This window comes from Stenella coeruleoalba, assembly GCF_951394435.1.
Source record: "Stenella coeruleoalba genome assembly, chromosome: 12".
Taxonomy (NCBI): Eukaryota; Metazoa; Chordata; class Mammalia; order Artiodactyla; family Delphinidae; genus Stenella; species Stenella coeruleoalba.
In genome coordinates, this window is record NC_137158.1 from 73,665,897 (window position 1) to 73,692,703 (window position 26,807).

Below are 26,807 nucleotides of genomic sequence, written 5' to 3' on the forward strand. Positions count from 1 at the left end.
GCCCTTCCCCGGAAAATCTACAGGACTAATAGCTCCCATCCTTCTCCCACGGATCTGTGTTCAGAAGGTGACCTTTCAGAGCACTGTTGTGAGTCCGTCACCTAAAACTGCACCGTCCCTTAGCTTTTACCTTTGCCACCAGTTCTGACCCTCACACCTGCTTTATTTTCACCTTCTAACACACTATGTAGTTTATTTCTTCGTTAGGTTTATTGCTCATTAGCTGTATCCTCCTTCTACAAGTCCAGGAATGCACAGGTGGCTCTCTGACGATTCTGAACCTCTACATTTGACACATAATATTGATATTTGTTAAATGAATGACTGTCCCTGAATCGCAAGGCTTCGAATCCTGAATGTTAAAGCTGGAGATGATCTACCTTTATTTCAGTTTATAGGTGAGGAAACAGACCCAGAGAGGCACGAGCTGAGGTCATACTCACATGGCCAGGGACAGAGTACATCGCTAAAGAGGTACATCCTCTCTACCTATCAAAGGCTTCGCAGGAGCACGTGAGCTTCCAGCAAACAAGCCCTTGCGGAGTGAGTAGTTGCTGCAGCGTTTGGCCACCGGAGGGCACTGATGTGCCAGATTGAAGGCCGAAGCCGACCCGGCGGAGGGCGGGAGGTGGGAGGAGCAGTTACGCGCTCGCTCAGCACAGCCAGAGGGGCAGGGAAAGGAAATGCGGCGGCGTGAGGGAGAGCCGGGCCTCCGCGACCCTCCAAGATATCAGCCAGACCTTGAGTGCTGTAAACCACCTATTAAAACGCCAGTGAAGGGGCTTCCCTTCCCTGGTGGCACCGTGGTTAAGACTCTGCCCTCCGAAAGCAGAGGGCCCGGTTCGGTGCCTGGTCAGGGAACTAGATCCCACACGCATGCCGCAACTGAGTTCCCACGCCACAGCTAAGGAGCCAGTCTGCCACAGCTAAGACCCGGTGCAACCAAATTAAAAAGTAAGTATTAAAAAATAAATAAAAATAAAAGTGAGGGCTTCCCTGGTGGCGCAGTGGTTGAGAGTCCGCCTGCCGATGCATGGGACGCGGGTTCGTGCCCCGGTCTGGGAAGATCCCACGTGCCGCGGAGCGGCTGGGCCCGTGAGCCCTGGCCGCTGAGCCTGCGCGTGCGGAGCTTGTGCTCCACAACGGGAGAGACCACAACAGTGAGAGGCCCGCATACCGCAAAAAAAAAAAAAAAAAAGTGATGTTTAAAAAAAAATGCCATTGGAGAATTATGATGGAGACTGGTGGAATTCACAATCCATTTTAATAAGCACTGAGAGGCTCTTGGCTCCCGTCTGTTTACTCCTTTAATTAGCAAAGAGGGATGACGGCTTGTGTTCGCTGCTCCCGGTGGGGCTGGGTGTCTGGGTGTTTGCAGGAGCCCTCCTGCCTGCCACAGGAGCAGGATGGAGGAAGGAGGTATTTCGGTGACTCTGAAACAAAGTCCTAAACTTTACACGTCAAGCAATGAGATGTAAACCAGGCTCATTTTTGTTTGAATGGTATTTCATTGCTCATGGCTCAGAATAGCCTGACATTATAAGAGCCGGGGCCAGGATGCAGTCCAGATGTTCACGGAACTTGACATACATGAGAGCATTTGGCCTTCACAATGTGCCCCTGCAGTAGACACTGTGATCCCCATTTTACAGCTGAGGGACCTGAATTCACAGAGGTGTAGGCAGAAGAGATGAGATTTGACCTTGGATTGTTTTATTCCGATGCTCTTTGGCTTAACCACTACGGGATAACTGCCCGGTTCTCAGCCTGAGCAACATATTAAAATCATCTGGTGCATTAGTCTGGGTTCCACCGAAGAAGCAGAACTGATTGGAGATATATATTAAGAAATGCGGGGACTTCCTTGGTGGTACAGTGGTTAAGACTCCACACTTCCGCTGCAAGGGGCGTTGGTTTGATCCCTGGTCGGGGAGCTAAGATCCTGCATGCTGCACACCTCAGCCACAAAAAAGGAAAAAGAAGACAGAATGTATTTCACGGATTGGCTTCTGCAGTCATGGGGGCCAGCTGGGAAAGTCTGACATCCGCAGGGCATGTTACCAGGAGCTGCAGGCTGGAACCCTTGGGCATGAGCTGCAGCTGTTGTCCACAGGCAGGATTTCTTCTTCATCAGGGAATCCTCAGCTCTGCTCTTAAAACCTTTCAACGGATTGAACCAGGCTCACCCAGATTTAGTCTCCCTTACTGAAAGTTAACTGATGAAGGACTTGAATCACATCTGCAAAACACCTTCACAGCAACACCTAAGGTAATGTTGATTGACTAACTGAGGGCTGTAGCTGTCTCAGTTCAGGCTGCCATAACACAATACCACAGACCTGCTTATCGACCACAGAAATTTTATTTCTCACGGTTCTGGGGGCTGGAAATTCGGGTTCAGAGTGTCAGTGTTGTCAGGTTCCATTGAGAGCCTGCTTCCAGGTTAGACTGTCGACTTCTTACATCTTCACGTGGCAGAAAGAGAGAAGAAACAAGCTCTTTCTTGTCCTGTAAGGGCACAGATTCCATTCATGAGGGCTCCACCTCCCTGACTCATCTAATCCTAAGCAGCTCCCAGAGGTGCCATCTCCTAACACCATCACATTGGAGGGTAGGGTTTTAACTTAGGAATTCTGAGGGAGCACAGATTTTCAGTCCTTAACAGGACTGGTTGACACATTAGCCTGGCCTGGCCAGGTTGACACATTAAGAACACCACTGTACTGTGAAGGCTTTTAAAAGTAGACTCCTTGAACCCCATCCCAGACCAGAAGTGGAATTATTGGGTCATATGGTAGTCATTTCTTCCTAATAGATAGATTCCTTGTAAATCAATTCAAAACCATGTTTGAAAGTGTCACAGATTGTCTGAAATTCTGTCCAAGGACACTTTGCTGTCTCTCATACATGCTTCTCAGTTTCCTTAAGTATGTCATTTATCTAAAGAGCCAGTAATAGAAGTTAAGAGAATACTTCTAACAGCTTCGAGCTTGTTCCATTTCTGAAAATAACCAGTTTGCTCTCTTTTACCAGTGTGGTTTAGTCCTTTTCTGTCAAATTTAATGGCCTCAGTCCCCACTTGCCCAAATTACAGGGCATCCTGTATCTCTCCCTAAGACATGCCCGAGAAAAATTGCCCAAGAATCCCAGGATTTACTCACCTCAGAGGGGCCTCTCTTGCTTCCAAACAATAGGTTAAAATCAGAGCCAGAGAAGTCAGTCATCTATAGACAGCCTGCAGCTCCTGCCAAGTTCTTTCGCTACAGGGTCACTGTGTCCCTGTGGTTCACTGTCCTTGCTTTCACCACTCCCAATGAAGGCAAATGCCATAGTGACATTTTGTTTTGAGGGAGGACAAAAGACAGTCTCAGAGCTCTGTCTATCTGAAGCTTATAGCCTCCAAAGGGGGTTTACACTCAGCACCACAAGATGCTCTCTTTGCCTGGGTGGCTTTACTGGGGGTACTTTGGGCCTCGGCCAAACAATCTGCCAAACCAGCCCCCAAATGGACCTTGCAGCGGGGGAACTGGGCCCAGGTTATTGTCCAGTCTCAGGCTCCCCTAGAACTGGGTTCCTTGTTGGGGGCTCTTGGTGTCCTTTCCCTTCTGACTCATCTCAGTCTGTTGGAGACATTCTATCACGTTGCATTCTCGAAAGGGAAGAAGTTAGGGGACTATACCTCTTTCTTTCCCAGGTAGCAACTTGGTCCCTATTCAACTTTACCCATATTCCTCCAAGTGACCACTTTGCATAGCAAGGGATATAGGGAGACAGTTGTTCAGGTCACAAAGGTCCCAGGGTAATTAGTGACTTAAACCAGAATCACCGTGAGGTACCACTCAAGTGACCGTACAGGGACGACTAGTGTATCCACCTAGACAGAGAACTAACTACCTGATCCTTTTTTTTTTTTTTTTTTTTCCTGGCAGCTTCTAAAAGTACTGCTTAGTCAGGCTCCTAAGAATTCAGACTCTAAACTCTGAAGGGGCTCAAGCTTCCGCTAGGAACTCTGGTCAGAACGGAGTGGAGTCACATGACAGAAGTCAGGGATTTTAACAGGCGCTGGGCTTTCCCCTGGCATCCCTCCTTCCTGGTGTGATCTGTGTGCAGCCGGGCTGGGAGAGTACACGTGGGAAGCCCCCAGTTTCAAGGACGTGGCCCTCCCTCAGAAGGCCGGGGGGTTGGGGCAGACCCAGGAAAGCAGCTGAAAGCACGCTGTCCTCCATCTCTTCTCTGTCACATTGATAGGTGGTAAGATGGGGCTTGGGATGTCACACGGAGGCCACGATGGTACATCAGAAGATGGGACCGTGCCCCCCACTTGTCCTCTCGCATAGCTCTTCTGAGGTTAATTTCAATCCTTTCCCCTTTGGCGAATGCCAGTCCTCAGCCCCACGAACCCTCCTCTTGGCTTCCATCACAGGTGCCAAGTGCAAATCTCTTTCAAAGGAGTGTTTCTGGAGCAGTGGGTCATGGTGGGGTTGGAGAGAAGGAGGATAAAGGGGGAGAGATTAGACATTACCCTAGACCTGGGACCTGGGCCTTTGACAAGAGGTTTAGTGACTTAAACCAGAATCACCCTGAGGTGCCACTCAAGTCGCCCAAACCCCTTTCTCCGGTTTGGGCTCTTTGCTGCAGAATCGCTCACTGCTTCTGAAACAGCCCAAGTGTTTGTCAAGGACCTCCTCAGATTAAGGCCTCACTGCTGAGAGCTGCAGCTCCCGCAAAGGCCTGCAGTGGTTTGCAGAGCAGATTCAGTGCCATCTCACTGGACACGGGGACGGTGTGTGAATTTCTTCCATCTTCCTAGGAGAGGTTTCCAAAAGTTTTCCAAGGCCCCTTTCAGCTGTGGTCTAAACGCAGGGCCTTGGCACCCCTCCAGGGAGGACCCTCATTTACTTTGGCACCTGGACCACTTGCTGTTTTGTCCCAGGCTCAGAATGTATGGAATAGGGCTTTGCTGGGAGGCATACCGCGGTACTTCTCTGTGCTGTCGGGATGGATGGAGACTGGCGACGCAAGCCATCGGGGAACTCCCATTCTCACCCCCGGAATTCCTCCCCTGTTGGCTTTGAGGTAGAAGGGAGTCGCCCACCAAAGAATGTTCGATGAGGGATTCGCGCTGGTTGGATTGTAGACGATCTTAAATTTTCCTCAAATTTTCCTTGCCGATATTTTTTTCCCTCCAAAATTGGAGAAAATGTGTCGTGTTCATTTTGTAAAATCTATTCAAAAGGTGGCATGAAAGACTGATTTTCACAAACCAAGCAATCAAGTTTTTTCTTCAGGATCATGGTTAACACAGCCTGGTGAGGCCAAATACCTGCCCGATGCGGGAATGCTGGTTCCACTTCAGAGCGCTCTCTAAACGTACAAATTGGACGATTCATTTACTCGTTTATTTGGGGCAGGAAGAGGGAAGGAGGACTTGCCAGGACCCCGTTCTTTTACCTTAGCCCCTCCCAGGCATATGTTCATTTCGTGAGTGCCATGAAGGTGATCAACTGTGCTTCGGCCCGGGGTATCAGCCCAAGCTTCTCTCGCCCATTTCCTCCCCGGAAAAACAATGGGTCAGCGCTCAGCAGAGATCTCACAGGCGCTCCGGCCATCAGCGTTCGCGGAAGCACCGCTGTGTTTCACCCGAAGCCTCATCCGTGCATGTCGTCCTGGCAGATTTCCCGGCTGAACCACCAGAGCCGGTCCTGCTTCTGGGCATTTGCTGAACCACTGAGGCTGCGGCTGTGGCAGGCGGTAGCTCAGAGGTCGGGGTTTCTGGCACCGTTTCCCCTCCTTCGTCCCCCCGTAGTCACTTGCTCATTTCTCTCCGAGGGAGGGCACCCAGAATTAGTTTTCAAATTTATGGAATTTTATAAACCGTTTTATCCTTGTGCTTTACTTCTTGGCCTTTTGGTTGGCATCGGCAGGGAGTGGGGCTGGGGAAAGGTGGACTGGCGGTGGGAGGGCATAGAGACGGAGTGCTTTCTCAAGGGTGATGGCAAGAAGCTCGGTCCCCATTCTTTCCTCCTGATACCTTGATATCCGTTGCTTATATTTACGCATAGGGTAAAACCCTGAGAAGGAAGGTAACCTAGAGTTTAGACGATTTCATTTTAATAATTAAAAGAATTTTTTTGTTTTTTTTTTTTTTGTGGTTTTGGGGTTTTTTTGCGGTACGTGGGCCTCTCACTGCTGTGGCCTCTCCCGTTGCGGAGCACAGGCTCCGGACGTGCAGGCTCAGCGGCCATGGCTCACGGGCCCAGCCGCTCCGCGGCACGTGGGATCTTCCCGGACCGAGGCACGAACCCGTGTCCCCTGCATCGGCAGGCGGACTCTCAACCACTGCGCCACCAGGGAAGCCCTAAAAGCATCTTTTTCTTTTTCTTTCTTTGTGTGTGTAGGTGAGAGCGTTCACTTTGAATATATCTGCCTTACATGCATTCCTTTTTGCTCCAGTTGTATTAAGCTATAATTGACATATAACATTATATTAGCTTTAGGTGTACAACAGGGTGATTTGGTGTATGTATACATTGAGAAATGATCACCACAGGAAGTTTAGTTAACATCCATCACCTCGCATAGTTGCAGAGTTTTTTTTCTTTTGATGAGAACTTTTAAGTTCTACTCTCTTAGCAACTTTCAAATCCTGTCAGTTTTTTGTTTGTTTGTGTTTGTTTGTTTGTTTCCTTAATGAGGTGCACCTGTCAGCCCCTCCCCGCTCCCCCAGCATCAGGGTGGACTCCTGAGCCTGTATAGTTACCACGAGACACTGCAGTGATATGTCTACTTGTCTGTTTCTCTCGCTAGACTGAGGACAGAGGCTGGGGATTCAGCATGATTTCTCCAGCACCCAGCACAGTGCCTGGCACACACCAGGGCTCAGTAGATATTTGTTGGATGAACAGAACACATCAGGAAAGTATGCCAGCACCTTTTTTTTTTTCTTTTTCAAAAGGCTACCCCAAGGGAGAGTGAAATTGGGCAAAAAGCAAATGCACAGCCTCTGGACCTTAGGAGGCCACTCTGGCCTGTCTTCTGGTCTGGATTTCAGGACACGAGTCTACAAGCGGTATAACCCAATGAGGGCAGACAGCCTGGTCTTTATGGTCAGTAGCCCAGTGGTCAGTGGGTCAGTCGTCCCATCCAGCACTGCCCATGCAAATGCACAAGCGTTTCCTCTTTGACTCACTCACTTGACCAAGGCGTGGGCAGGACCACAGGAACATCCAGCACAGATTCTGAAGTCTGCCATTGTATTCTCCTGTGAGCGGGCATTGTGCAGACAGGACCTTCCCCTTTCCTGACTTTTAAGGCCGCGTGCATTTGTGCTTTGCACACTGCCCCGCAGGAGGCGGAAGCCATGGTGGGGCGAGGCGGGAGAACAGCCGAGGCCCCTGCGATCCCACAGCAGCAGCACGTGCAGCTTAGGGGCCCACGCTCGTGTTGGGGTGACTGCCTCCCTGGCGTGAGCCTCACAAATACGTGCCTGGTGCGTAGACAGGTCTAGGCCAACCTCAGGCTAATGCTGGAATTACCTCTGGACAGGGGTTCTGAACTCAGAGGGTCCATAAACTTGAATAGAAGAAGAATTATATCCTTTTGCTTCCACTAACCTCTAACTGAAATTTAGCCTTTGCTTCAATCACGAATGTAATGACACCATCTGTGATGTTGTCACCAACACAAACTACAGGTGTGTGCATGTCACTTCACAGTGCCTACAGATCTTCCACAATGTCTTTTCCAGTCATTGGTACTTAGAAATTATGTAACTATTAGACCCACTGGTCGATCTTGTTTTCTAATGCATGACTAAAGAAGCCCTTGTGTTACTATAGGTATTTGTCAGGGTTCTCCAGAGAAACAAAACCAGTAGAGAAGGGATATGTGTGTGTGTGTGTGTGTGTGTGTGTGTGTGTGTGTGTGTGTGTGTGTGTGTTGTGTGTGTGTATTTATTATGAAGAATTGGCTCATGTAGTTATGGAGGCTGAGTCTGCCATCTGTAAGCTGGACACCCAGGAAAGTCAGGTACTGCCTGGTGGCGTAGCTCTCAGAAGCAGAGGACAGTAAGTCCCAGTTGAGGTCAGGAGAAGACTGATGTCAGCTCACCTGTCAGGCAGAGAGTGAATTCTCCCTTCCTCCGCCTCTTTTCTGTTTTTTTGTTTTTAAAAATAATAACTAAATGTTTAATTTTAAAATGATACATTATAAAGAAATCACTAAAAGAATAAGACAATAATTTGTTTATAAAATATTCATTATAAGGGTCCTTGGAAGAATAAACTCAAATAGATTTGAATATAATTCAAATTATGAAAATATGATTTACTGCAAACTTTTTAGGAATATATATGCAGCATATGATAAAATATACCTTCAGAGGCAAATCTTCTGATGTTTTGTGCTGACCTCAAAGTTAAATAAAATGTAAAGAACTGTAATTCTATGTATTTTAGATATACATTTTAAAGCATTATTTCGAGAAGATATACACAGACTTCACCAGACAGCCAAAAGAATTTATGACACCAAAAAATGTTAAGAACCGCTGTGAGAACAACTCTGCTCTGTGGCCACCAGCCTCTGGCCACTTGACTGGAGGAAACAAATCCCTCTCAAAATTCTGTTGTATATTCTTTTAATACATTGAAAGGAAGGAAGGGTGTGCCAGTTATCAATTTATTGCCCCTCAACTCTGAATTCACCTTCCTTGACTTAGCCACGGAGCCCGGCCCTGTAAACTTTTCTCCTTTGTAGCTGGCGTGATGCTAAACCTTGTCAGTGGAGGGCGATAGAGGGACCACTGCAGGAGGAAGGGGTTTCTCTTCCTAGCAGCCAGCATGCTTGTGTTCTTTTCTTCGTGATCCTGTTCTGCGTGGCTACCAGTGACATGGGGTGGTGCTGGGGATCCTCTGGGGCTCACTGGGGCACTTCAGCAAACTAATTGGGCTGCCACCACACCTTCCCCAATGAGGTCTGAATTCCAGTTTGAGGAGGAGGCTTCCTGTATTCATTTCCTAGGGATGCCATAACAAACAGAAATGTATTGTATCAGATTTCTAGAGGCTGGAAGTCTGAGCTGAAGCTGTCGACGGGCTTGGTTCGTTCTGAGAGCCGGGAGCGAATCTATTCCATGTTTCTGGTACTTTGCTGGCAATCCTTGGCTCACGGAAGCATCACCCGCATCTCTCCCTTCATCTTCACATGGAACATGCTCTGCCTGTGTCTGTGTCAGTGTCCAAACCTACCCCCTTTTTTTTTTTTTTTGCGGTACGCGGGCCTCTCACCGTTGTGGCCTCTCCCATTGCGGAGCACAGGCTCCGGACGCACAGGCCCAGTGGCCACGGCTCACGGGCCCAGCCACTCCACGGCATGTGGGATCTTCCCGGACCGGGGCACAAACCCGCATCCCCCGCATCGACAGGCGGACTCTCAAGCACTGTGCCACCAGGGATGCCCCAAACCTCCCCTTTTTATATATGACACAAGTCATTCTGGTTTAGGGTCCCACTCTACCCCAGTATAACCTTATCCTAACAACTAATTACATCTGCGGTGACCATAAGGTCATTCCAAATAAGGTCACATTCCGAGGTTCTGGGGTTTAGGACTTCAACATATGGATTTGGGGGACACAGTTCAACCCATAACACCACACTTTTTTTATATATAAATATTTATTTTTTATGTTAATAAAAATGTATTAAAATCCTACTAATTGTATAACCTATTTTTGGTGATGTGGATATATTTTTTTCTCTATTTTTTTTAAACATCTTTATTGGAGTATAATTGCTTTACAATGGTGTGTTAGTTTCTGCTGTATAACAAGGTGAATCAGTTATACATATACATATGTCCCCATATCTCTTCCCTCTTGCATCTCCCTCCCTCCCACCCTCCCTATCCCACCCCTCTAGGTGGTCACAAAGCCCCAAGCTGATCTCCCTGTTCTATGCAGCTGCTTCCCACTAGCTATCTATTTTATGTTTGGTAGTGTATATATGTCCATGCCACTCTCTCACTTTGTCACAGCTTACCCTTCCCCCTCCCCGAATCCTCAAGTCCATTCTCTAGTAGGTCTGTGTCTTTATTCCCGTCTTGCCCCTAGGTTCTTCATGAGCATTTTTTTTTTTTAGATTCTATATATATGTGTTAGCATACAGTATTTGTTTTACTCTTTCTGACTTACTTCACTCTGTATGACAGACTCTAGGTCCATCCACCTCACTACAAATAACTCAATTTCGTTTCTTTTTATGGCTGAGTAATATTCCATTGTATATATGTGCCACATCTTTATCCATTCATCTGTTGATGGACACTTAGGTTGCTTCCATGTCCTGGCTATTGTAAATAGAGCAGCAATGAACATTGTGGTACATGACTCTTTTTGAATTATGGTTTTCTCAGGGTATATGCCCAGTAGTGGGATTGCTGGGTCGTATGGTAATTCTATTTTTGGTTTTTCAAGGAACCTCCATACAGTTCCCCATAGTGGCTGTGTCAATTTACATTCCCACCAACAGTGCAAGAGGGTTCCCTTTTCTCCACACACTCTCCAGCATTTATTGTTTCTAGATTTTTTGATGATGGCCATTCTGACAGGTGTGAGATGATATCTCATTGTAGTTTTGATTTGCATTTCTCTAATGATTAATGATGTTGAGCATTCTTTCATGTGTTTGTTGGCAATCTGTATATCTTCTTTGGAGAAATGTCTATATAGGTCTTCTGCCCATTTTTGGATTGGGTTGTTTGTTTTTTTGATATTGAGCTGCATGAGCTGCTTGTAAATTTTGGAAATTAATCCTTTGTCAGTTGCTTCATTTGCAAATATTTTCTCCCATTCTGAGGGTTATTTTTTCGTCTTGTTTTTGGTTTCCTTTGCTGTGCAAAAGCTTTTAAGTTTCATTAGGTCCCATTTGTTTATTTTTGTTTTTATTTCCATTTCTCTAGGACGTAACACCACCACCCTTTTAAATTTGCTCCTCCCCTCAGTATTCCCTCACTCAGCCTTAGGGTATTCTTCAGAGATATTTTTTGCCCCTTTATAGCTAACACTCTTTTTTGTTTGTTTTATCATTTATTTTACTAAAATACAGTTGATTTACAATGTTGTGTTAATTTCTGCTGTACAGCAAGGTGATTCAGTCATACATATATATATTTCTTTTCTTTTCTTTTTTTTTTTTTTTTTTTTTGGCGGTACGCGGGCCTCTCACTGTTGTGGCCTCTCCCATTGCGGAGCACAGGCTCCGATGCGCAGGCCCAGCGGCCGTGGCTCACAGGCCCAGCCACTCTGCAGCATGTGGGGTCTTCCCGGACCGGGGCACGAACCCATGTCCCCTGCATCAGCAGGCGGACTCTCAACCACTGTGCCACCAGGGAAGCCCTTCCTTTTCTTTTTTTTAAAAAATTATTTATTTATTTATTTTTGGCTGTGTTGGGTCTTCGTTGCTGCACGCGGGCTTTCTCTAGTTGCAGCGAGCGGGGGCTACTCTTCATGGAGGTGCTCAGGCTTCTCACTGCGGTGGCTTCTCTTGTTGTGGAGCACGGGCTCTAGGCACAGTAGTTGTGGCTCGTGGGCTCTAGAGCGCAGGCTCAGTAGTTTTGGCTCAGGGGCCTAGTTGCTCTGCGGCATGTGGGATCCTCCTGGACCAGGGCTCAAACCCATGTCCCTGCACTGGCAAGCAGATTCTTACCCACTGTGCCACCAGGGAAGCCCTATATTCTTTTTCATATTCTTTTCCATTATGGTTTATTACAGGATATTGAATATAGTTCCCTGCGCCATACAGCAGGACCTTGTTTATCCGTTCTATATATAATAGTGTACATCTTAACACCCTTGTTACTAGGTAATTATTCTCTACTAGTATAACTTCTCTAAGTTAAACTTCTCCTTTCTCCTGATTGAACGCTAATGGATATGAAAGTAAAGGAAACTAACAGAAGAGGTGCCAGGAACTTTACTTTTAATCTTTCCTCAACCTTATGAGGTAGGAATTTTTCTCACACTCATTGATAAAGTGATTATGTAGCTTTCCCAAGTGCCACGCTTGGGGAGTGGCAGTGCTGGAGCTTAAACTTTTGTTTTGTTTTTTGTTTTATTCCAAAGGCTGAGCATCCTCTACTGCCCAGCGCAGCTTCCATACTGAAGATGCCTGTGTGGGTCTCCAGCAGGCTGGTCTTGTCCCCACCATGATGGTCACAGTCTCCGTCCAACGAAAATGTTGGCTTCGTTCATTTGCTCATTTATTCATTCAACAAATATTCACATTGTGTATATTTACTACTACATGCTAAGTTCTATATGCTAAGGGACACAGAGAGGGCTGAAGCCCTGACCTCCAAGAGCTGAAATTAAAATGGCAGAGGCTGACAAGTGGGAAACATGTGTTAGATGCTGTGGAAAAGCGTCTCTGAGAAAGTGATGCCTGAACTGAGGTTTGGAAAAGAGCAAACCAGGAAAAGAATGAGGGAAGTGTATTCCAGACAGAAGAAAGAGTAGGGACAAAGGCATGAAAAGAACTGGGCATGGTTTCTTAGGGAGAACATATCAGCAATGGTTGAAGGAATTGAGAACATTAAACCTATAAAAATGAATATATTTCTCAACCCACAGGATTCCTATGCCCTTAAAATGCTTGTGGTCCAAAAACCATGCACGGTTGTGATAGACAGTCATGATCCCAGAATGTCAGCTAGGCATCAAACCTAGAGATTCTCCATGTCCTCATGTGGAAGGAGATAAAATACGGAAAGTTCACATCTGATATTAAGATCATAGCTGTGCCCAAGGGGGAGTATCAAGGGCCACACTGTGGCTCTTTGCTAGGCCAGCCTGGAGATCCCGAGGGCCAAGTCTTACCTCTCCTAAGCAATTCGTGAAAAGTGATACTTCACAGAATCAGTGTTCCCCATATGGTTTTGACCTTACACGCTTGTCAGTTACAAAGTTTTCAATGCACCCCACAAACACAGATTATGTAAGTATATCACTAATGTACTGTACCCATTATGAAACATAAGTGAGATTTAAAAGTATGAGATGAAGACTAAATAAACAATTTAAATCCATTGTTTTTACTTATTAGTGACGCCAAAAGCCCTTGACCTATCTCCCATGAGAAGTACCATTTTTCGTGAGAGCACCCTGATTATACATACTTCACTTCTGAAAAATCTTGATTTACATTTGGTGATACAGGGATTTGAAGGCTTATTTATAAGCCTGGTCTTCATGGCATTAGCAGCTGAAGCAGATCCCTCACAAAGATGCAAATGGAAGAAGTCATCCTTGGCTGAGTTTACGAAGTTATGATAACCGTCAGTAGCTCAGTGAGGCCAAATGGTGCCTGACGGCAATATAATAATGCCCTGTCTTCCTAGACTTGCCCAGAAATGAATAAATACATATAAAGGGGTATTCATGTGTTCAGTGTTCAACAAATGTAAAATTATTAAGTCGGTGCAGAATTGCAATGAAAAACTCTCTTACTGGTGTCTTTGTTGGTCCTCATAGCTGACACTGAGAACAGATGGACCCTTGCACCGCCTTCACCGTCACTGGCAGGGTTTGCTGTTTGGCGTGGCAGCCGACTTCCCACAGAGCAATCGAGTCATCCAGGAGGGCAAGGTAGGAGCTGCAGGAGCCTTTCCTGACCTGGCCTCCCAAGTCACACACCAGTACTTTCATTGTATTCCATTTGCCACACGGGTCCGCGTAGGAGGCAACGACACAGGGCAGAAACATCAGGAAGCGTGGATCACTGCGGACTGTTTGAGGCTGGCTACCACAGAATAGGGCAGAAAAAGGAGAGAAGGTGCTGAAAAAAATATGTATCTCTATGACAGCCAGAAAACAGAGGATCCAACTTAACAAAGTAACAGAAAAGTCCCAGGATGACACTGTGTCGCAGGCTTGACAAGCACGCGGAGCAGACTGTATGAGGAGTCTGCTGAGGGGGCAGGCGGGAGTCCTCCAGGAAAAATAAATAAACAAATAAAGAAAAAGATACAAAGACCCTCTGGTGTGCTTAAGTGTTTTTAAAAGGTGGTTGGTATAAAAGATAAACTGAGGTATATTACAAATTTTAAGAGTTTCTTAAAAAAAAATCAGTTGGAATCTGGTAGCACCAAACAGGAAGTGGTTAGGGGTTCTCTCCCACAGGAGCCAGGGGAGACTGCGATAAAGTGCAGCAGCAAAGAAAGGAAATTATTTGATTGGCTGTAGCGTGAAGCCTCCTTGGATGTTTGTGATTGGTTGTCCTTAGCGTTTTCGTAACCTGGAAGCATTTACAGGCTTCGATTTTGGGTTGCTTGTGTAGGCTTCCATGGTATTAGAGTCACCTCAGTCTAATGGCCGCCTTGCTTAATTTAACAATATATCAAATAATTATAAAAATTGTAGTGTGTATAATTTTAATAATTATGCAGGAAAATCAAACCTTCAATACATAAAATACTATAAAGGGAAAAAACAAGACAGTTATAAGTCTAGGAGAACAAAACATTTTGCCAGAAAGACAATATAATAATTGTATGCTACTTAGGTTTCACAGTGAATATTGTTTCCATGAACATACTAATGTCCAAAACTTTTATTCACCTAGCTAAATAAAAATGGAATATAACTGTTAGGAAAATGGCAAGAGACGAAGTAGGAGTAGAGAATACAGAAGCACTAACTTTTCATCCAACGTAACAGAAAATCAATAGGTAACGTCCAAGGTTAAAAAAACTCACATAAGCATTACTTAGAAATCTAGAAACAAATATCAAACAAAATGGTTAAAGAATTTAAAGTCACCTCCTCTGGGGATCAGAACCAGGGATGCGGAAGCTGGAGGGGCAAGGCAGGGGCACCTGTTTTTTGTTATAAACCATTTAGTACTATTTAATTTTCTTTGCTCCTATAAAAAAGAAGACTAATTCAAACAATATGTATAAAGTAGATCTCCTATGATCTAGGAACTAGCATTTCTGAATTTCTACATTCAGAACTTACAACACTTATGGCTGCAAATATATCTGGAGAGTAAACTGCCACTGTGATGAATATAAAAATGTCTTCACTGTACCACACATAGTCAATTAATTATCGGAACTAAAAAGGATTAGAAATACACATATAAATGGCTATTTAAATTATCCATAAAAACCAAATATTTTCAACCCTTTTAGAAATCATTGCTTTAGCCCCTTGGTTGCACGTTTCTTCCCTTTTCTGCCCATATTGGCTGTCTTAGCCAGGACCTCCACAACGCCTCCTTCCCCAAGATTTCAACACCTAGGCTCTGCTGCCACTCCTGTTTCCAAGTCAGAAGAAATCTTTCCTTCTGCTCAGCTCAGCCCTGCATCCACACTTCATTTATGACATTTTAAGCTTCTGCCTTGTATTATTTATGTCCATGTCTGGAGGACAAGGTCTGTATTCCCATTAGTGCCTTTATCCTACTCATGTGCTTCTAAAATGAATGGCTTCTGCAACAGGATTGTATTAGCTCAGTGCAAAATTGAAATGAAAGATTATCTGAGCAGTGTCTTTGCTGTTCCCCACAGACTGACACATGGAACTGCGTGTCTCCTTTACACCCGCTTCACTAGTAATTTCAAACTCAGTTCTTTGATTGCTGAGTTATCATGAGCAGCCAACCACCCTTATCGAAGCGTAAGGCAGCCTGTGGTTATTGGGCAATGAAAAGGGTGGCTTTTAAAAGTTATTACCTGGAAGCTTAGAGTTCTTATGAATATTTCTAGGAAGCCAGAGACTCCTGGGGAACATTTCAATGAACGCTCTGGTCAATAGCTAGCTTTCTTCAGTGATAAATTCAGGTCAACATGACGCCTTTATCCTACTAATGTGCTACAAAGATGAAGTACTTGAACAAACACGGGCCTCTGCCTGGACTGTCACTTTCAATCAGATTTACCTGAGTTTGATGCACGTGTGCCTGATTAAAACATGCATAGGTATATATAGAGTTCTTACATGGAAGACAAAATGTGCATAAAATGTTAAGATAGAACGAAACTCAAGGAAGTGTCTTGCTTGCTCCGCATTGGCCAGAGCTTCCCTTTCCTTTAGAGACCTGATGGCCCATACTCCCTCCCTTCTGGCAGGGACATTTTAGGAGAGGCTGAGAAGTGAGTGCATTGAGGTCAGCCATCTATAGACATACCCTGGGACCCCCTGGTGGAGTGTCAAAGACAATTTATTAGAATAAAGGGTAAAAATATTAGAACTTCTATGTGTATTTAATTTTTATATTAAAAAATAATTAACCGGGCTTCCCTGGTGGTGCAGTGGTTGAGACTCCGCCTGCCGATGCAGGGGACACGGGTTCGTGCCTCGGTCCAGGAAGATCCCACTTGCCGCAGAGCAGCTGGGCCCGTGAGCCATGGCCGCTGAGCCTGCGCGTCCGGAGCCTGTGCTCCGCAACGGGCGAGGCCACAACAGTGAGAGGCTCGCGTGCCGCAAAAAAAAAAAAAAAAAAAAATTAACCATTACTAACATTCTATATGAGCTGTCACTGACATCATCACTACGTCCATAGGTCAGATGCCCAATGTCACTTGGCACCCTGAGGAAAGAGTTCCACACAACAAGGCGGTGGGGGGAGGGGTGGGTGACAATGACCCTCATTCATTTATTCTCTGAAGAATTTCCAAGGTGTTGCTGTTTCTATGTGACCATGGAAATAGTTTTCAAGATATATCACTGGATTTAACTGAAATGACGCTCACTGAATAGGCAAGTGAGCGCTAATAATGCAAGTGCAATGGGCAGCCAGAAAGTGGCAGAATGGACCTGTGGTCTCAGGATGATTTGTCTATGTCATAATAATAAGATAAAAAATAATGATTATCCAATTCTATCTTATAAAATGTTGGTCAGAAAAATTCAAAAATTTCAAGAAAAGACTCAAAAGAGGGATTCACATCCATTATCTGTAATAGTGAAACTTAACCTAAGTGTATTATTTGTTGTGCCTTGGGATGTTGGCTATTAGCTCTATAAAGTTTCCTGGAAGAGCAAGACATTTTCAAATCGAGCATCTGGAGCATGAAGACAAACCTCTATAATTGGTAAACTGGAAGGGAATGATATTTATTTCTAGAGTTCTAAATAGTGTGCTTACAGAACTATTTTTTAAAACTTGGATATCACTTATTGATTTTCTGTTATGATAGCTGAAGATTTAGTGCTCCTATATTCTCCACCCCTACTTCCTCTCTTGCCATCCCCCCAATAGTTATATCCCATTTTTAGTGAGGTCAGTAAGGGTATTGACATTAGTATGCTTTGGTAAATAATATTCATAGCAAAACCCAAGTAATCCACTATTATCATCTTATCAGTTTTTATCCTTGCAAAATGTTTCTTTCCCTGGAGTTATATAATTGTTGTACTTTATATACACTGAGACTTGATTTTTTTCCCCATCAGATGATTTATATATCAACCAACTTTTTTATGCTCAAGCATATCAGATGGTGTATCATTTCATCACCGTTGCTTTTACCTGGAGACCCACACCCCTAACACCCTCCATCCTCCACATACAATCTGGACTGTTCACTTTCTAGGCCGCAGCACTGTGTCATCCTGCTTATTAGGGGACTAGATGGAAAAGGGATTGGAGCAAGATTGTCAAGGGGCTGGTTTGTCACAATAGGGGGTTTGGATTGCATTAAGTTATTGGAAGACCCCATGAAGTGAGAAGATGAAATCTGCTTGGTAGAGTCATTGCACCAGCGCAACCCAGGGTTAAGGAGATCATGTCTTTCCTGAAGTTCAGCTCTCAGCTGCAGGTTGAGGCACTTACAATGGGAGGAAAACAATCTATGATAAAAAGTTGAGGATAAAGAATTTTCAACGTCACAGAAATTCATAGTTCAGGCCATTGTAAATCTCTAAATCTCTCTATGCATTTAACACTTTCCAAAATCTGTGTCAGAACAAGCATTTACTTAAAATGCAAACTTCGAAGTTGGAAATAAAGCTGACCTCTCATTACAAAGAGAGATTACTAAGACAACTTGAATTTCAAAGGGCGGCAAGAACAGGAGAAAATTTGTTCTGGTGGCTGCACCGCAGCAGGCAGGACCCGTGGAGCCCCCGCTCCGACTTCCCTATTCTTTGGACCCTCCTCACATGCTTTTGTCCTCTTCTATGCTTTTTCATTTATATTATTGAAACTACATTATCATGGCTATCTTACTGCCTTATAGTACTTCGTAATTTTCCAGTGCTTTCACAAAAATCCCATTAAGCCTTCTGACAGCATACAAGGTAGATATAGGTAGATAGATAGGGTCAGTGGTGTAATTTCCATTTTTATAGGTAAAAAAAGGCTAAGAGAGGTTTAACGACTTGTTGAGAATCCACTAGCTGGTCAGCAGCTTCAACAGCTTGAACAGTAAACTTTTCTAACTATCAGCAGTGTTTTATCTCTTTCTCCTATGACTCCTTGTCTTTCTTTCCCAGCTCACTCCCAGTTCTTTTATTCCTTCTTCTTCAACATGATATCTATATTATTATAACTGAAATCTATTATCATATTTATAAAGTTTGTTTTCTGTTGTTAATAATTGTAAATAATCAAAATAACTTTAAGAATTATAAAAATTGATCTATATTGATAGCTTATATGTTAACATAATTTAAATATAAAATATAACTACCATTATTATATTTTAATAAATAATATTTTAAATAATAAATAGTTTTTGAAGAAAATTATGTTTTTCTTAAAAAGCTCGTCCTTTGTACTCGCATGCGGTTCTCAACTCTTTCCTCCCACCCCACCCTGAGGGTCATGGGGTTATTGGGGAGGGAGATTGCCAAGCCTGCAACAGAATCCAAATGGGTCACCTTGGATCTCTCACCCACGTGTTTCTGTTTGAGGTTTGTGTGAGCCTGGATTTCAGAAAACCTGATTCTCACGTTCTGAACGTATACAAGAAATTAGGAGGGTTGAGCTGAGGCATGGTTTATCCACTTTCTTTGATCTACAAAAGGTAACCCCACGGGATCTGTGTAAACATCAAGCTAAGTCTATTTTTAATTCAACGCAACTGTCTTCAATTCAACCTGGGAACAATCAACCTGGGAATTTCCCACCTGATTTACCCGCCGCCTGCTGTGGGGCTGACGCAGCCCAGCCAGCGGGGGAGCCGCTGCGCTAGGGGGCGCTCGGAGCGGTCGCTCGGAGGAAAGGGTTGCGGAAGCTGTGGCCTACGAAGAAGCAGGGAGTTCGGCGGCCGTGAGGCCGCATCTCTGAGCTCTGTAGTCTTTTCGGGAAGAATGAGGACCCCTCTGTCCTGATGAAAATTGGTCGCAGCGGTAAGCCATCACCCTGTCATCTGGAACACTTGGGAGAGCAGTCGTCCTTAGTGACTTCTGATTTGACAAAGACAGTTCTCTGTAGCTGACTGTGCCCTGTGGACCTAATCCCGAGGCACAAATTATCTGCCTGGGGTCAGTCTGGCCTAGGCACATGCTTTCTTTAACTTGTCGTTTTAAACAAAATGTTTAAAATAGATATCAAGGGCTTCCCTGGTGGTGCAGTGGTTGAGAGTCTACCTGCTGATGCAGGGGACACGGGTTCGTGCCCCGGTCTGGGAGGATCCCACATGCCGCGGAGCGGCTGGGCCTGTGAGCCATGGCTGCTGGGCCTGCGCGTCGGGAGCCTGTGTTCCGCGGCGGGAGAGGCCGAAACGCTGAGGCCCGCGTACCGCAAAAAAAAAAAAAAAAAAAAAAAGGTATCAACACTTCAGAATGAAAAGACTCACAGGAAGTCCCGATTTTGTGTTTCTTTTGAAAAAAAGGTATTCCTGGCAACCATGGCCCCAAATTCCTACAGGGCAGCTGTGAGGGTGGACTGGGCCTGGGCCCCTCAGTTCTGCACAAACCCCACTGGCCAGCATAGCATCTTAGGGGCTCACCTGGTCACCATCTGCTTAGTGTGAGCGATTCCTGCGCTGAGGTTTTCCTGCAAGGGCCTCATCCCCTTCTCAGCGCAGGCTGTGTGCTTTGGTCAGCTTTGGGGGAGCAGGGTTGGGGGGTAGTGTCTATGTGTTCTGGGGGGCGGTCAACCACTTCTTCCCGAGGACTTTGCTTATCCTTGATTCATCACTTTCCTTGCCAACTTCCTGAGGTGTGGCAGAATCTTATCCCCAAATATATGTGATATTCATCCCCCAGGCCTCTAATATAGCTCATACTACCTGCTGTGTGGTTCCCTGACGAAGCCAGGGACCTCTCCCCTTAGGCTTGATCAGAACACAGGTCTAAACCCAGACCTAAACCAGCGGGGAAACTGAGGTTCAGAGCTGCAGAGTGGTCCCGAGGCAGCCAGCATTGCAGGGCACTGGGGCTGAGAGCGGCCGGCACTGCTCTGTCATATGCTAAAGAAATTCACTACCTAATGTCACATAGCTCTCCTAGATATGTAGTTTTCTATTTTTTATTTTTTAATTTTTTTTGAATTTTATTTAATTTATTTTTTATACAGCAGGTTCTTATTAGTCATCCATTTTATACATATTAGTGTATACATGTCAATCGCAGTCTCCCAGTTCATCCCACCAACCCCATCTCCCCCCCTGCCGCTTTCCCCCTTGGTGTCCATACGTTTGTTCTCTATATCTGTACCTCAATTTCTGCCCTGCAAAACGGTTTATCTGTACCATTTTTCTAGGTTCCACATATATGCCTTAATATATGATATTTGTTTTTCTCTTTCTGACTTCACTCTGTATGACAGTCTATAGATCCATCCACATCTCTACAAATGACCCAATTTCATTCCTTTTTATGGCTGAGTAATATTCCATTGTATATAGGTACCACATCTTCTTTATCTGTTCGTCTGTCGATGGGCATTTAGGTTGCTTCCATGAACTGGCTATTGTAAATAGTGCTGCAGTGAACATTGGGGTGCATGTGTCTTTTTGAATTACGATTTTCTCTGGATATATGCCCACTAGTGGGATTGCTGGGTCATAGGGTAATTCTATTTTTAGTTTTTTAAGTAACCTCCATACTGTTCTCCATAGTGGCTGTATCCATTTACATTCCCACCAACAGTGCAAGAGGGTTCTCTGTTCTCCACACCCTCGCCAGCATTTGTTGTTTGTAGATTTTCAGATGATGCCCATTCTAACTGATGTGAGGTGATACCTCATTGTAGTTTTGATTTGCATTTCTCTAATAATTAGTGATGTTGAGCAGCTTTTCATGTGCTTCTTGGCCATCTGTATGTCTTCTTTGGAGAAATGTCTATTTAGGTCTTCTGCCCATTTTTGGATTGGGTTGTTTGTTTCTTTAATATTGAGCTGCATGAGCTGTTTATATATTTTGGAGATGAATCCTTTGTCTGTTGATTCATTTGCAAATATTTTCTCCCATTCTGAGGGTTGTCTTTTCATCTTGTTTATGGTTTCCTTTGGTGTGCAAAAACTTTGAAGTTTCATTAGGTCCCATTTGTTTACTTTTGTTTTTATTTCCATTACTCTAGGAGGTGGATCAAAAAAGATCTTGCTGTGATTTATGTCAAAGAGTGTTCTTCCTATGTTTTCCTCTAAGAGTTTTATAGTGTCCGGTCTTCCATTTAGGTCTCTAATCCATCTGGAGTTTATTTTTTGTGTATGGTGTTAGGGAGTGTTCTAATTTCATTCTTTTACATGTAGCTGTCCAGTTTTCCCAGCACCACTTATTGAAGAGGCTGTCTTTTCTCCATTGTATATCCTTGCCTCCTTTGTCATAGATTAGTTGACCATAGGTGCGTGGGTATATCTCTGAGCTTTCTATCCTGTTCCATTGATCTATATTTCTGTTTTTGTGCCAGTACCATATTGTCTTGATGACTGTAGCTTTGTAGTAGAGTTTGAAGTCAGGGAGCCTGATGCCTCCAGCTCCGTTTTTTTCCCTCAAGACTGCTTTGGCTATTCGGGGTCTTTTGTGTCTCCATACAAATTTTAAGATTTTTTGTTCTAGTTCAGTAAAAAATGCCATTGGTAATTTGGTAGGGATTGCATTGAATCTGTAGATTGCTTTGGGTAATATAGTCATTTTCACAATATTGATTCTTCCAATCCAAGAACATGGTATATCTCTCCATCTGTTGGTATCATCTTTAATTTCTTTCATCAGTTTCTTATAGTTTTCTGCATTCAGGTCTTTTGTCTCCCTAGGTAGGTTTATTCCTAGGTATTTTATTCTTTTTGTTGCAGTGGTAAATGGGAGTGTTTCCTTAATTTGTTTTTCAGATTCTTCATCATTAGTGTATAGGAATGCAAGAGATTTCTGTGCATTAATTTTGTATCCTGCAACTTTACCAAATTCATTGATTAGCTCTAGTAGTTTTCCAGTGGCATCTTTAAGATTCTCTATGTATAGTATCATGTCATCTGCAGTGACAGTTTTACTTCTTCTTTTGCAATTTGTATTCCTTTTATTTCTTTTTCTTCTCTGATTGCCATTGCTAGGAATGCCAAAACTATGTTGAATAATAGTGGTGAGAGTGGACATCCTTGTCTTTTTCCTGATCTTAGAGGAAATGCTTTCAGTTTTTCACCATTAAGAATGATGTTTGCTGTGGCTTTGTCGTATATGCCCTTTATTATGTAGAGGTAGGTTCCTTCTGTGTCCACTTTCTGGAGAGATTTTATCATAAATGGGTGCTGAATTTTGTCAAAAGCTTTTTCTGCATCTATTGAGATGATCATACGGTTTTTCTCCTTCAGTTTGTTAATATGGTGTATCACATTGATTGATTTGCTCATATTGAAGAATCCTTGCATCCCTGGGATAAATTCCATTTCATCATGGTGTATGATCCTTTTAATGTGTTGTTGGATTCTGTTTGCTAGTATTTTGTTGAAGATTTTTGCATCTATTTATCAGTGATATTGGTCTGTAATTTTCTGTTTTTGTAGTATCTTTGTCTGGTTTTGGTATCAGGGTGATGGTGGCCTCATAGAATGAGTTTGGGAGAGTTCCTTCCTCTGCAAGTTTTTGGAAGAGTTTGAGAAGGATGGGTGTTAGCTCTTCTCTAAATGTTTGATGGACTTCACCTGTGAAGCCATCTGGTCCTGGACTTTTGTTTGTTGGAAGATTTTTAATCACAGTTTCAATTTCATGACTTGTGATTGGTCTGTTGATATTTTCCATTTCTTCCTAGTTCAATCTTGGAAGGTTATATACCTTTCTAAGAATTTGTCCATTTCTTCCAGGTTGTCCATTTTACTGGCATAGAGTTGCTTGTAGTAGTCTCTTAGGATGCTCTGTATTTCTGTGGTGTCTGTTGTAACTTCTCCTTTTTCATTTCTAATTTTATTGATTTGAGTCCTCTCCCTCTTTTTCTTGATGAGTCTGGCTAATGGTTTATCAATTTTGTTTATCTTCTCAAAGAACCAGCTTTTAGTTTGCTTGATCTTTGCTATTGTCCTCTTTGTTTCTATTTATTTCTGCTCTGATTTTTATGATTTCTTTCCTTCTACTAACTTTGGATTTTGTTTGTTCTTCTTTCTCTAGTTCCTCTAGGTGTATGGTTAAATTGTTTATTTGAGATGTTCGTTGTTTCTTGACGTAGGCTTGTATTGCTATAATCTTCCCTCTTAGAACTGCTTTTTGCTGCATCCCATAGGTTTTGTATCATCATTGTCATTTGTCTCTAGGTATTTTTTTGATTTCCTCTTTGATTTCTTCAGTGATCTCCTGGTTATTTAGTAATGTATTGTTTAGCCTCCATGTCTTTGTGTTTTTTATGTTTTTTTCCCTGGAATTGATTTCTAATCACGTAGCGTTGTGGTCAGAAAAGATGCTTAATATGATTTCAATTTTCTTAAATTTACTGAGGCTTGATTTGTGACCCAAGATATGATCTATCCTGGAGAATGTTCCATGCGCAGTTGAGAAGAAAGTGTAATCTGTTTTTGGATGGAATGTCCTATAAATATCAATTAAATCTATCTGGTTTATTGTGTCATTTAAAGCTTCTGTTTCCTTATTAATATTCTGTTTGGATGATCTGTCCATTGTTGTAAGTGAGGTGTTAAAATCCCCCACTGTTATTGTATTACTGTTGATTTCCTCTTTTATAGCTGTTAGCAGTTCCCTTATGTATTGAGGTGCTCCTATGTTGGGTGCATATATGTTTATAATTGTTATATCTTCTTCATGGATTGATCCCTTGATCATTATGTAGTGTCCTTCCTTGTCTCTTGTAACATTCTTTATTTTAAAGTCTATTTTATCTGATATGAGTATTGCTACTCCAGCTTTCTTTTGATTTACACTTGCATGGAATATCTTTTTCCATCCATCCCCTGACTTTCAGTCTGTATGTGTCCCTAGGTCTGAAGTGGGTCTCTTGTAGACAGCATATATATGGGTCTTGTTTTTGTATCCATTCAGCATTTGTCGTAGAGCTGGTTTGGTGGTGCTGAATTCTCTTAGCTTTTGCTTGTCTGTAAAACTTTTGATTTCTCTGTCGAATCTGAATGAGATCCTTGCTGGGTAGAGTAATCTTGGATGTAGGGTCTTCCCTTTCATCTCTTTAAATATGTTATGCCACTCCCTTCTGGCTTGTAGAGTTTCTGCTGAGAAATCAGCTGTTAACCTTATGGGAGTTCCCTTGTATGCTATTTGTCATTTTTCCCTTGGTGCTTTTTGTTGTTGTTGTTGTTGTACGCGGGCCTCTCACTGATGTAGCCTTTCCCGTTGCGGAGCACAGGCTCCGGACGCACAGGCTCAGCGGCCATGGCTCACGGGCCCAGCCGCTCCGCGGCATGTGGGATCGTCCCGGACTGGGGCACGAACCTGTGTCCCCTACATTGGCAGGCGGACTCTCAACCCCTGCGCCACCAGGGAAGCCCTCCCTTGTTGCTTTTAATAATTTTTCTTTGTCTTTAAGTTTTTTCCATTTGATTACTATGTGTCTCAGCTCATTTCTCCTTGGGTTTATCCTTCCTGGGACTCTCTGTGCTTCCTGGACTTGGGTGGCTATTTCCTTTCCCATGTTAGGTAAGTTTTCAACTATAATTTCTTCAAATATTTTCTTGGGTCCTTTCTCTCTTTCTTCTCCTTCTGGGACCCCTATAATGCAAATATTTGTGTGTTTAATATTGTCTAGAGGTCTCAGGCTGTCTTCATTTCTTTTCATTCTTTTTTCTTTATTCCGTTCTCTGGCAGTGAATTCCACCATTCTGTCTGCCAGGTCACTTATCCGTTTTTCTGCCTCAGTTATTCTGCTATTGATTCCTTCTAGTGTAGTTTTCATTTCAGTTATTGTATTGTTCATCTGTTTGTTTGTTGTTGAATTCTTCTAGGTCTTTATTAAACATTTCTTGCATCTTCTCGATCTTTGCCTCCATTCTTTTTCCGAGGTCCTGGGTCATCTTCACTATCATTATTCTGAATTCTTTTTCTGGAAGGTTGCCTATCTCCACTTCATTTAGTTGTTTTTCTGGGGTTTTATCTTGTTCCTTCATCTGGTACATAGACCTCTGCCGTTTCATCTTGTCTGTGTTTCTGTGAATGTGGTTTTTGTTCCACAGGCTGCAGGATTGTAGTTCTTCTTGCTTCTGCTGTCTGCCATCTGGTGGATGAGGCTATCTAAGAGGGTTGTGCAAGTTTCCTGATGGGAGGGAGTGGTGGTTGGTAGAGCTGGCTGTTGCTCTGGTGGGCAAAGCTCAGTAAAACTTTAATCCACTTGTCTGCTGATGCATGGGGCTGGGTACCCTCCCTGTTGGTTTTTTGGCCTGAGGCGACCCAGTACTGGAGCCTACCTGAGCTCTTTGGTGGGGCTAATGGTGGACTCCAGGAGCAGGACGCCAAGGAGCACTTCCCAGAACTTCTGCTACCAGTGTCCTTGTCCTCACTGTGAGACACAGCCACCGCCCCGCCTCCACAGATGACTCTCCAACACTAGCAGGTAGGTCTGGTTCACTCTTCTATGGGGTCACTGCTCCTTCCCCTGGGTCCTGATGTGCACACTAATTGGTGTGTGCCCTCCAGGAGTGGAGTCTCTGTTTCCCCCGAGTCCTGTTGAAGTCCTGCAATCAAATCCCGCTAGCCTTCAAAGTCTGATTCTCTAGGAATTCCTCCTGCTGTTGCCGACCCCCAGGTTGGGAAGCCTGACATGGGGCTCAGACCCTTCACTCCAGTGGGTGGACTTCTGTGGTATAATTGTTCTCCAGTTTGTGAATCACCCACCCAGCATTTAAGGGATTTGATTTTATTGTGACTGCACCCCTCCTACCATCTCATTGCGGCTTCTCCTTTGTCTTCAATGTGGGGTATCTTTTTTGGTCAATTTCAGTGTCTTCTTGTCGATGATTGTTTAGCAGTTAGTTGTGATTCTGGTGTTCTCGCAAGAGGGAATGAGAGCACGTCCTTCTACTCCGCCATCTTGAACCAATCTCTTAGATATGTAGTTTTTAAAAAAATTAACCACAGAAATTGGCTTTTTTCCTCCAAGTAGTTTGAGTATCTTATATATCATTTAAAGTGTCTTCCTCTGTAGTAGAAGGGATTGCCAGATGTTCACCCAGTTTTCTCCTCTTCCCCCCAGGGCACACAACCAGAGCTCATTTCCCAGCCTCCCTTGCCATTAGTTGAGGTCATGTGACTGGCTTCTAGCCAATGTGATATGACAGGAATAAAGACGTCCCATCCACTGCTGGCTCATAAAATCTCTCACATTCTTCTCCCTCAGAAGCACAGATTGAAGAGAATGCAGGTTTGAAAGGAGTCTCTCTCCTGAATGAATTCTTCTGTGTGTAGCATTTGA